The sequence below is a fragment of the Protopterus annectens genome, chromosome 13.part0 (genome assembly GCF_019279795.1).
Source record: "Protopterus annectens isolate FY-2018-M chromosome 13.part0, PAN1.0, whole genome shotgun sequence".
NCBI classification, from domain to species: Eukaryota; Metazoa; Chordata; order Ceratodontiformes; family Protopteridae; genus Protopterus; species Protopterus annectens.
In genome coordinates, this window is record NC_056747.1 from 49,395,576 (window position 1) to 49,407,622 (window position 12,047).

Genomic DNA, 12,047 nt, shown 5'->3' on the forward strand with positions numbered 1-12,047 from the left:
TGTCTTTGGAGGTAGGAAAGCTCTGAAGGGCTTGGCACCCAAACATGTTTTTTAGTCAGCTCAGCTCAAGCTGTCTAATGATTTGGAGACATGGAAAATGCCTGTAAGCTTTGGAAGCTGGCTGGCTGTTATATCCTGGGCAGGATACAACCCATACAGCTTACGCAACTGCAGCAATGATCAACATGATAACTATCATCAGTTCTCAAACTCTGCCAATTGCACAAGCACAATCACCTTCAGCAGGTCTAGACTTACTACAAATAACAAAAGATTTGGAATGCTTGCCTGGGAGTGTTTGCCTAAAACACTTCTACATCCCAAACAGACTCCAAAGAACTCAGGTAGATGGCAAATTGTTGGAGGTGTGATGGGGAAAAAAAAGAGGTAAGTGGGAGCATATGTTCTGAGTTGGCAGACTTTAAACATTCCCTGCAGAGTACTCTTTCAGGTATACGGAGTGAGCAGATGAGTGTAACCAAGGAAATTCTTTTGAGCTGGGATACAGGATCTGAATTGCCTAGACACAGACATACTAAGGCCATGTTAGGTTTAACTCTGCTCTGCCAAAAAAAGCAATTACTAGAAAACGGAAATCAAAATCTAAACCAGTTATAACTGAAGTACTGAATATTGCAATAAAAAGGTATGAGTAAATTACGTAGAGAAATGAAAATTGTGAAAACAATACATGCAGAAAATGTTTTGGAGGAAGAATGAGGTTTAAGAGAAGGCAGGAACTGAATCTTCTTCCTCTTTCGGCTTTTCCCGGTTAGGGGTCACCACAGCGGATCACCTGTCTGCTCATGATTGGCAGTGGATTTTTTTTTTTTACGGTGTTGAGTTGCCAGCCTGGCGCCCAACCTTCCACAGAAGGCACACATATGCATGCACTCACGCCTAGGGCCAACTTGGTGTGTCCAATCCACCTACAGCATGTCTTTGGGATGTGGGAGGAAACCGGAGCACCTGGAGGAACCCATGCGACCACAGGCAGGACATGCAGACTCTGCACAGAGGGCAGCCCTGCAGAGGATTGAACTGGAGAACCTCTTGCTGTGAGGTGGCAACGCTAACTGCTGCACCACCGCGGAATTGAATAATTTATGTAATGGTGCTTAGCTTATATAATATAGAACAAAAGTGGTGAATTTTAATGTTTGTAAACATGAACTTGTTAATTTGGTTTGATTACTTTTATATAAATGCAAGTTTGCTTGTGTCACAAGTGATAATTTAACAAAGCTGTTTTAAAAAAATAATAGTAAGCAAATCAGACTTTTTTTTCTATTTTATCGGGAGTTACCTTCGTATATACACAGCATTTAGCACACTGGCTAAGACAGTTATGCTTCAGCAAATCATTAATGGCACAATCACTTAATGGCTCCATTGATTCCTTTCTCAGCTACAAAGAGGTGAAGAATTTTAAAGAAAAATCAAAATCAGTGTGACAACAGGTTTCGAAGTAAAACAATTATCAATTTGAGTGATGAATTTTGACATGCATACATTTGAAAAGATATGCGAATTGGACATGAGAACATACCAAAAGGTAAATAGATTCAGGGGTTATGAGTATCTTCTTCTTCTTTCGGCTTTTCCCGGTTAGGGGTCGCCACAGCGGATCATCTGTCCGCTCATGATTGGCAGTGGAGTGTTACAGTGTCGAGTTGCCAGCCCGGTGCCCAACCTTCCACAGAAGGCACACACACGCACACTCTCTCACCTAGGGCCAATTTAGTGTGTCCAATCCACCTATTGCATGTCTTTGGGATGTGGGAGGAAACCAGAGCACCCGGAGGAAACCCACGCGACGACAGGGAGGACATGCAGACTCCACACAGAAGGCACCCCAGCTGAGAATCGAACTGGAGAACCTCTTGCTGTGAGGTGACAATGCTAACTGCTGCAACACCGTGGCCGCCCGAACATTCAGGGGTTATGAGTATAATTTAACTAAAGATGAGCAAGCATGGTTCAACTTGATCAGATCAGCTAAGGTACGCGTCATGAAACCCGACAAAGGTGGAGGCCTTGTATTTATGGATTTGGATGACTATGAAGCTAAAATAGAATTAATGTTAGCTTCTAGTTCATATCAGAAAGCATCCCTTAATGAATACAACACAGCTAATGAACGTATCAAAATCTACATTAATGATTTATTCATAGAGGGAAAGATATAGACATGTACAGCTACATGATAGTGTTAACACCAGTGGCACCCACAATGTTTGGGGTTCCCAAAATCCATAAATGTTTATTTGACCCTCCACTTAGACCCATCGTTGATGGCAGGAATTCTGCCACATATGCATGTGCTAAAGTGATAGACAATATACTTAAAAAATATGTAACAGAAGTAATATGTAAAGATTCATGGTCATTCCTGCAAAGAATTAATGAACTGACGTATGACGAACAGTACAACTTCCTTACCGTCGACGTAAAGGACTTATATACGTCAATACCACAAGAATCGGGCATAGAGTGGGTTAGTACAATGTCCTGACAGTCGACGTAAAGGACTTGTATACATCAACACCACAAGCACTGGGCATAGAGTGGGTCAGTACAACTTCCTTACAGTCGACGTAAAAGACTTATTTGCATCAATACCGCAAGCACTGGGCATACAGTGGGTCAGTACAACGTCCTTACCGTCGACGTAAAAGACTTATATACGTCAATACCACAAGCATTGGGCATAGTTGCATCAATACCGCAAGCATTGGGCATAGAGTGGGTCAGTACAACTTCCTTACAGTAGACGTAAAGGACTTCTATACATGTCAATACCACACGCATTGGGCATAGAGTGGGTTAGTACAACTTCCTTACAGTAGACGTAAAGGACTTGTATACGTCAATACCACTAGCATTGGGGATAGAGTGGGTTAGCACAACTTCCTTACAGTCGACGTAAAGGACTTACATACATCAATACTACAAGCACTGGGCATAGAATGGGTCAGTACAACATCCTTACAGTCAACGTAAAGGACTTATATACGTCAATACCACAAGCATTGGGCATAGGGTGGGTCAGTACAACATCCTTACAATCGACGTAAAAGACTTGTATACATGTCAATACCATAAGCACTGGGCATAGAGTGGGTCAGTACAACGTCTTACAGTCGACGTAAAGGACTTATATACGTCAATACCACAAGCACTGGGCATAGAGTGGGTCAATACAACATCCTTACAGTCGACATAAAGGACTTATACACATCAATACCACAAGCATCGGGCATAGAGTGGGTCAGTACAACGTCCTTACAGTCGACGTAAAGGACTTCTATACGTCAACACCACAAGCACTGGGCATAGAGTGGGTCAGTACAACTTCCTTACAGTAAACAAAAGGACTTATGTACGTAAATACCACAGGCATTGCGCATAGAGTGGGTTAGTCAATAGACGTAAAGGACTTACATACGTCAATACCGCAAGCATTGGGCATAGAGTGGGTTAGTCAGTTATTAAGGAAGAAAGGGGCTCCCCAGAATGACATCAGTCTAGTGGAAGAACTTCTAGGCATAGTTCTATCCCACAATTACATTTATTTTAAGGAAACTATTACCTGCAAAAAAGCGGAGTAGCCATGGGTTCCCCCTGTGGCTCTAGCTTCGCAAATGTGGTTATGAGTTACTGGGAACATCAATTTGTACTCAATAAGGAAGGAATAGCCTCAAAAATAATTTATTTTACACGCTGTTTGGGTAACATCTTTTTACTAATAACAGGGAAACATGAAGAGACAAAAAAATCTCATTGATTATTTTAACGAGACTACAGACTTCTTAGTTTACATATAATTTTGACCCAAATGAAATAGCATTCTTAGATGTCCAACTTACCAAAAATTATGTTGAAAAGAGATTCCAAGCAAAAATTTATAGGAAGCCATCTTATTCAAACACATTCTTGCACTATACAAGTGCACACCCTTGCCACCAAAAAAGATCAGTGGTAAAGGGTCAATTAGTAAGGGCTGCCAGAATGGTGTCTACAGATGAGGACTTCCATATTGAGTGCCAGTTTTTGAAAAAATTATTCACAAAAAGAGCATACCCAAGTACTTTGACAAACTAATAGAAGTTGTGGAGAAAATAATTAATGGTGTGTACATACCCATTCTGAGTGTACAACACCCTACTGGGTTGAATGACTACTCTATGAATGATAGTCAGGTTGATATGGAAAATCAGGTCAAGGACACAATCATTGTGACAGGTACGAACCAAACTGATTTCACAATGAGCTATATTACAACTTTTAACCTTGATTATCGTCACAGAAAAAACATACCGATAAGAAACTAGAATATTCCGTTAGAGGACAAACTAATAGTGGACAAATTGGTACAGAACCAAGATTCATTACTAGGAAAGGTAGAACACTCAAGAATATATTTGAAGGTGAGTGCAGGATCCAATCTTATGCAACAGGGATGAAACAATGTGGTAGTTGCCTCTGTTGCAAATACATTCATGTAGGTGCGTCACTGCACATAAACAACACACGTTTGAGTAACAGAAGAAAAGTCAATTGCAACTCCAAAATGAACGTATATGTTGCTAAATGTCAAAATTGGGATTCATTCTACATTGGTAAAACCGAGCGTAGAATGAGAGACCGCATATTCGAACATATATATTGTATTAATAAACACAAACTGGATGATGCTTTAGCAAAGCATATAGAACAATATCCAGAACATGCATTTAAATTCTGGATACTTGATCAAGTGGACAGTAATCCAAGAGGGGGTCCATTCACCTTACTATTAAAAAAGTTGGGTCCATTCACCTTACTATTAAAAAAGTTGGAATTGCTCTAGCAAATTCGTCTCAATGCTTATAACTTTCCAGGATTGAACAACATGTGTCTATCACATGTTGTTTAAAACTGAAATGTTTAAGGAGATGAAATACTGTAGTAACAACATTATAGAAATTATGTTTTACTTATTAATTTTTCACTTGAAAATGTTTATAATGTAAGGTTAGATAAATGAGGAGACTTTATATTTTTACACAATTTTTGTATATGATTTTCATCATATTGCTGCTGCGATAAATGTAGTCACTTGCTTGTTAAATAAGGCAGTTTTAAAGAACAGGAAAATGCATATTATGTTCACAATGCTATTTTAACTACTGTTCCTTTAAATTTTAAGACTGAGAGACCAGCTGATTTTAATCATGGTAAAACATGACTATTTAAACTTGATTTTTGTAAATGTTAGTATCTGATGAAGTTCAAATAAGTATTTGGGCGAAAAGTGCTAAATTAAACGTTGTGGATTCAGTCTTCAGTGAAGTTGCCAATTGTTTTCGTTTTAATTTCTGAGATATATGCAAATAATCCCTTAAGAACACAACGGTGCTTCAGCTACCTGACTTCTGAATGCCCTGGACTTTTTACTTTTTAAATATTTTGGATACATTCACGCCAATAAAGCCAATGCCCACAAGCTGCAGATATGCATGTTTCAGCCTTTTTTTCTGACTTCAATTGTAGAGTATATGTGGATTGTCTGTCAATACTTTAAAAACATAGGGCTTACAATTTGGTCTTTCTTGGAATTTTTTTACTGAGTAGTTTGTCTACGTGACCTTTTTCCCTCTGAATTAAAGATTAAATTTAGTACACTGCGCTAACTTTGCATGAGTATTTCACTCTGACCTACTATAACATTATAGTAAGTTACTTACACAATTGTACATTCTATAAATGTAGCAGAATCTGAACCTTAAAGCAACAGCTGTTAACTTCTGCAAGTTGTTGCGTCTTTTTGGCTTTTCCCGGTTAGGGATCACCACAGCAGAACTCCGGTCCGCTAATGATTGGTAGTTAAGTTTTACGTGCCGAGTTACCAGCCCTGACACACAACCTTCAACGAAGGTATGCCCATTCACGCATGTCTCCACGCAGAAGACGCTCTAGCTGAGAATCGAACCAGACAGCGTCTTACTGCGAGGCGACAACGCTACCGCAGCACCACCACCTAAACTACAAAACAAGTAGTCCTTAAAATGTACAGAGCTTAGTAGTTGATACAACTGAAATAGTTCTAAAACCTCACACTTTACATTTGAAATGTATACCATTTATATGTCAAAAATAAAATCTACAGACCTAATGCCCTTTTGAAATCAAAACAGTATGAGAAACACCACAGTGTGAACTAGAGAGCAGCTGCGAACAGCTGCAAGCCAGTAATCTAAAATTATAAACCTACATCTTAAACAATTCAAAAACTCAGGCAAATTAATGACAGCAAACCACAAACATATCAGCTGAAGCTTCAGGTCAAGCCAGCCAAAATTTCATTTTCTTCTGTATTTACATGACTCTCTTTTTCAACATTTTGCCCATGCAATATTTTCCTCAAAGACAGAAACTTGGCAATCTTGAAAAGGGACCGAAGCAGAGAGACTACTAAAATGTCCATTCTATAATTGGTCAACAAAATATCTCTCAAGCTGTAGTTTGTAGGATGTTCCCCCCCACTGTCACGAAACTGTGATTTCTGACAGCAGCACTGAGAACATTATGTGCATAAAGGCAAAATATTTGCAATAGGATAAGGGAAGACATTGTGTGCTAGGTCATTTAGGAGATTGGTCCTTGACAGATGTTCAGGGAATGTTCTGAAAATCTTCTGCCTATAAGTATTTCTCCCTACATTCTTTGGGATTTGGAGGTACACTCCCTCTACATAAAGTCTAGTCATAGATCAGGTACCACACGAAGAAAGCACTCTGATCAAAACTTTCCTCATTGTTAGAAAGAAGCATGCTCCTGTCTGCTTGCACACAGAAATCCATCAAAGCATGGCAGTAATCAGAAAAATTCTATTTTGTTTGACCTTGTTCTGTAATTTATGAAAGAGCATAACAGCCTCACACAGTTGTTGTCTTTCGGCTTTTCACGGTTAGGGGTCGCCACAGCGGAACTCCGGTCCGCTAATGATTGGCAGTAGATTTTCACGAACGCCGAGATGCCAGCTCGACGTTCAATCTTCAATGAAGGTACGCCCATTTACGCACTTCTTTCGAACACCCACCCAACCGTGGGGAGGACATGCAGACTCACACAGAAGGCACTCCCCGCACTCCAGCCGAGAATCGAATGGGAGAACCTCTTGCTGTGAGGCAACGATGCTACCGCTGCACCACCGTGGATGTGAGTACCCCTTGTAAACCTGGATGATTTTTAATCCTGTAATCAAGGAAACATGCCCCCAAATCCTTACCCTAGTAGCAAGAACAAATGCAGACACAAAAGGAAATTAACGCTTTCATCTACAAAACATCTAAACATGTAGTCAGATATGACACACTGTAACAGCTCTGTGTGGTACACAGATAAAGCCTTGACTGAAACCTATATTATCTGTATTCAAACAGTAGTGTAGATGCTGAAGGAGCTGGGGTGAGGTAGTATGGTCCATCAAACCACAGCAGGTTGCCATCTGATAAGAGGTTAGAATATAGGAACTTCGTGGGTAGTATTTGCCAAATAGTATATAGCTTATAGTACATAGCACTTGAATAAGTTTATTACTGAAATTGGTACACCTTGTTTGCTGTAGCATAGACTAGATCCAGGCCTGCTGAACCTAGCTTTGTTTGTATGCTGCTTGTTGGTTTGCTTGTTATTTCCCTGAAACGCTAATTCCACCTAAAACGCGGCTTTTCAGCACTTCTGTGGATCCCTAGTGATATCTGCATTGCTTACTGTACTTATTTCCTTGTTTCACTTGAAAGAAAGTTACTGTTTGTCGTTTTTGCATTTAAGTTACCTGTAACACATTGCATTTAAGTTACCTGGCACTTGCTCACTAAAGCAATTATATAAGTCAGCACTAAAATTAAAAGCACTACACCCTGACAAACTCCCCTTGAGTACCTTGTTCCCCATTGGCCCTTTTTTTCAATTATACAGGAATTCCCAATACTATTCTAGCATGTCCAAAGGTCAGTTGTCAGTCTCCTCTCCGGTCCAGCTGGTGAATCTGGGAATCTTGAGGCAATGTTACAACTGCCTCATGTACACAGACAACCCTCTCCTCCACGCAAAAAATTCCAACACGTGAGAGATGCAACCATATAGCCAACCTGGAGGCTAAGCTCTCTCAACTCAGTACTGGCGTAACCAGTCAGGAGGAGAAGGAAACCACACACACTACAATTCCAGTCTCACAAAGACCTACCACGACAGCAAACCAAACACAAACACACAAAAACATACTCAGAGGCTCTAAATAAAAAACTGCCTAAGCAGCAGAGACCTCCAAAGCAGACACCCAAGCAACCGCTACCCCAAACCAAAACACATGCAACACATAGCTCACAAAGCCAGTGTGCCGAACAGTCACAGCCCTTAAGGCTAAACAACACACCTGATACACTTGTAATAGGTGACTATCGTCAGGCACACTGACGTCCCGCTCACCAGGCTGAACAAGGAGAAGGTCACGGTGAGCTGCCTGTCGGGCGCTAGGATCCGCCACATAACACAAGCACTCAGGTCACTCCAAGGCAAGTACAAATATGACTCCATCATTGTCCATGCTGGTGTGAATGACCTGAGACGTAGCTCCCTGGACTACATGAAGAGAGACAGAGGAGCTTTCTGAGCATGTAGCCCAGGCCGGTATGACCCTGACCTTGAGTAGCATCTTACCCTCACCAAGAATGATGCCACAATATGAAGACAAGATGATCAATTTCAACAATTGGCTTAAGTATTGGTGTCATTCAAAGGGGATCCAATGCCGGTCAGCCTGGGATGACATGCTCGACAAGCCACGATGCTTCGCTAGGGACGGCTTGCACCTGTCACCCCTGGGCTTTCGGATATTGGCAAAGGCTCTTGCTACCCCATAGTGCCTTTTTTAGGCAAGGCTCAAAAGACAAACCCACCTCCATAGGTATCACAAGGGATAAGAAACTAAGAGTAATGCTACTCAACGCCAGAAGTCTAAACCTCAAGATGCATGCACTCGAAACTCTCCTTAGCATGGAGAACATCAATATCTGTGCAGTAACAGAAACCTGGTTCAAGGCTCCCGAGAGCACCCCAGCACTACCAGGTTATACCTCATACCATGCTTTTCGGCCCCAAAACTTGGACCGAACCACAAAAGGAAGGAGGAGTATAAATATTCGTCAAAGATACCCACACCTCCAGGTTGGTGGCACAGCACAAAGCATCAGAGACTATCCATGTGCAACTAACAGTGGGTAAAACTGCCTTCCAGTTTATAGCCTGCTACAGACCACCCTCCCAAACCCAGGATCCCCACTCGGCCTTCCTGAGAACACTGGAAAATATGAAGGTCTCTCCAAACACCATTATATTGGGCGACTTCAACTACCCAAACATAGACTGGGAGCATTACTCTAGCTCCAACACCCTAGCCCAAAGGTTCCTAGAATTTATAAACTCAAATGCTATGGAACAACTTGTTACCACTCCCACAAGAGGGGAAAACATACTGGACCTGATCATCACCAACATGGGGACTCTATGCTCCCAGAAGTGTATCCCTCACTGGTAAGATCAGACCATAAACTAATCTCACTGGATAGTCACATCCCGACCCCACCCTCTGCCCAGAAAACCACAGTGAAAAACTTCTCTAAAGCAAATTTCACACTCCTCAAAACAGAGGTGGAATCCTTCAAAGCCCCCAGGCCTGTGGAAAATATGGCCCAGACCGCAGAATCCTTTACAAACGCATTCTATGAACACCTTCAGGAATGCATGGATCATGCAATCCCAAATAAAACCAAGACCCAATCCTCCAAAAGCAGACGTCCTGTCTGGTGGACCCCAGCCATAAACAAACTATACAATAGAAGGAGGAAGCTCCTACATGACAGAGCAAAATCCCAAAAAGGGAAAGCATCTCTGATCAGTATTAGCAAAAAACTACAGGCACTCATAAAATCGTCTAAGGCCAGCTTCGAGAGAAAAATTGCACAGGACACTAAGGATAACTACAAGGCTTTCTTTAGTTATGTTAGGAACCTGGGTGAGAATTCCCAGATATGCTCAGAATTAGTCCAAAATGACAAAAAATACACTGAACCCACAGACATTGCCAACATCCTAGCTGACAGGTTCAGTGCAAACTCCCCCCCCTAAAGGGCAAATATGTATCCCAGCAGAGTGCTGCCCCCCTGACTTCTCAGGTAAGATGCTCAGGTAAGAGCTGCCCTCTCCAAAGCAAAAAACACAGCATCAATGGGATCAGACGGTGTCCTGGGCTGCATCCTACATGAACTCCAAGAAGAGCTAAACCCAAACATAAAACTACTGTTCAATCTCAGCCTTACTACAGGATATGTACCCAAAGAGTGGCGTACAGCAACAGTGGTCCCTCTCCACAAAGGTGGTGCCTCAACGGATCCTGGAAACTATCGCCCCATAAGCCTGACCAGCTTGGTCTGCAAAGCTATGGAAAGGATCATCATGGACCTCATAAATAAAGATATTGGGGACCTACAGACACTGGTTCCTACCCAGTTCGGCTTTGTTAAGGGCAGATCCTGCCTCTTAAACCTGGTCGATTTCTTTGAAACAGTCACCAAGGCCATTGACGAGGGGAAGGTGGTCCACACAGCCAACCTGGACCTCGCAAAAGCCTTCAATACAATACCCCACTCGGGCATTATAGATAAGCTCACCAGCTTAAATATAAACCCCTATGTCACTAGATGGGTAGCAAACTGGCTCAAGGACAGAACACACATGGTTAGAATTGCTGGAGCCATGTCAGACTTCAAACCAGTTACAAGTGGCATCCCACAAGGCTCAGTCCTGGGACCTCTCTTGTTCGGTATATATTTCTCGGAGGTACAGGCCAACAAGGAAGGACTGTGGCTGACCAAGTTCACAGATGACTGCAAACTGGGCACCATAATCGACTCTCCAGCCGACACAAGCATCCTCCAAAAGGGCCTCATAGAAACAGACAACTGGTGCCAGAGCCATGGTCTCAAGCTAAACACCAAAAAGTGTATAGTCATCCCCTCTGGCAAAAACAAAGTGCCCATAAATTACCACATAGGTGGTAATCTATTAAGTACGGAAGAAGTAATTAGGGACCTGGAGACCCAAGTTGATAGCAATCATTCATTTGACAACCACGTGGCCAAAGTGGTTAGAAAAACATTTTATATAGCCCACCTAATCATGAAGGGATTCACATCTAGATCAGGGGTGGTCATCGTGCCTCTTTACTCATCCCTCATCAGGCCAATAATTGAGTACAATGCCCCTTTTAGGATGTACCTTACCAGACACCTGCAGCAACTGGAAAGACCCCAAAAGTATCTCACCAAGAGGATCAAAGCGCTCAAACAGATGCCATATGCTGCCCGGTTAAAGAAACTCCAGCTCTACTCAGTGGCATACAGCCTGCTCAGAGGCAATCTGTGCCTGACGTATAAAGCCATGTCCAATCTGGAATTAATGGACATGCTGCACCTCAGAAAATCCAAATCTCATCGTGCTACGCACTCGAGAGACTTGAACCTCAGCACTGTAATAAATAGGACATGCTGGAGGGACAGATTCATAACCCAGAGGCTCCCTTCACTCTGGAATAAAATCCCAGTCCAGGTTAGGCAGAGTCCCTCATTGACTCTCTTCAAAAGGAATCTTGATGAGTGGATAGGAGATCGTAGGTTTACCCCGGGTATCACTTCTGTGTCACTGCTAGACAGAGGCACAGTATACCAATGTCGAAAAAGGGCATAGCAAAATTAATTTAAAGTGGGTGGCGAAAGCCAAACACACTCTGGCTAGGCTTATAAATGCCCTAGGGCAGATAGCCTAGTATGAACCTATGAGCCTATGAACCTATAAAAACATGCATGTGTCAAAAGGCCAATATGGCAAAGTTTATGTTACACCTGTAGGAAAAAAAAGCTAGCTATATATTAAAGTCTTCCTCGATGTGCACTTGTCCATGAAGAAATAATGACAATGGTCAAAGTTATGAGGGGGCTTATGCT

General features: G+C 42.1%; 1 protein-coding gene across 1 annotated transcript in view; it reads right to left on the reverse strand.

Annotated features, from left to right (window-relative positions):
- Positions 1–12,047, reverse strand: part of ZNF414 (zinc finger protein 414) — a 1,162,011-nt gene that overhangs the window by 1,029,722 nt on the left and 120,242 nt on the right. The gene's annotated exons all lie outside the window — the stretch shown is intronic.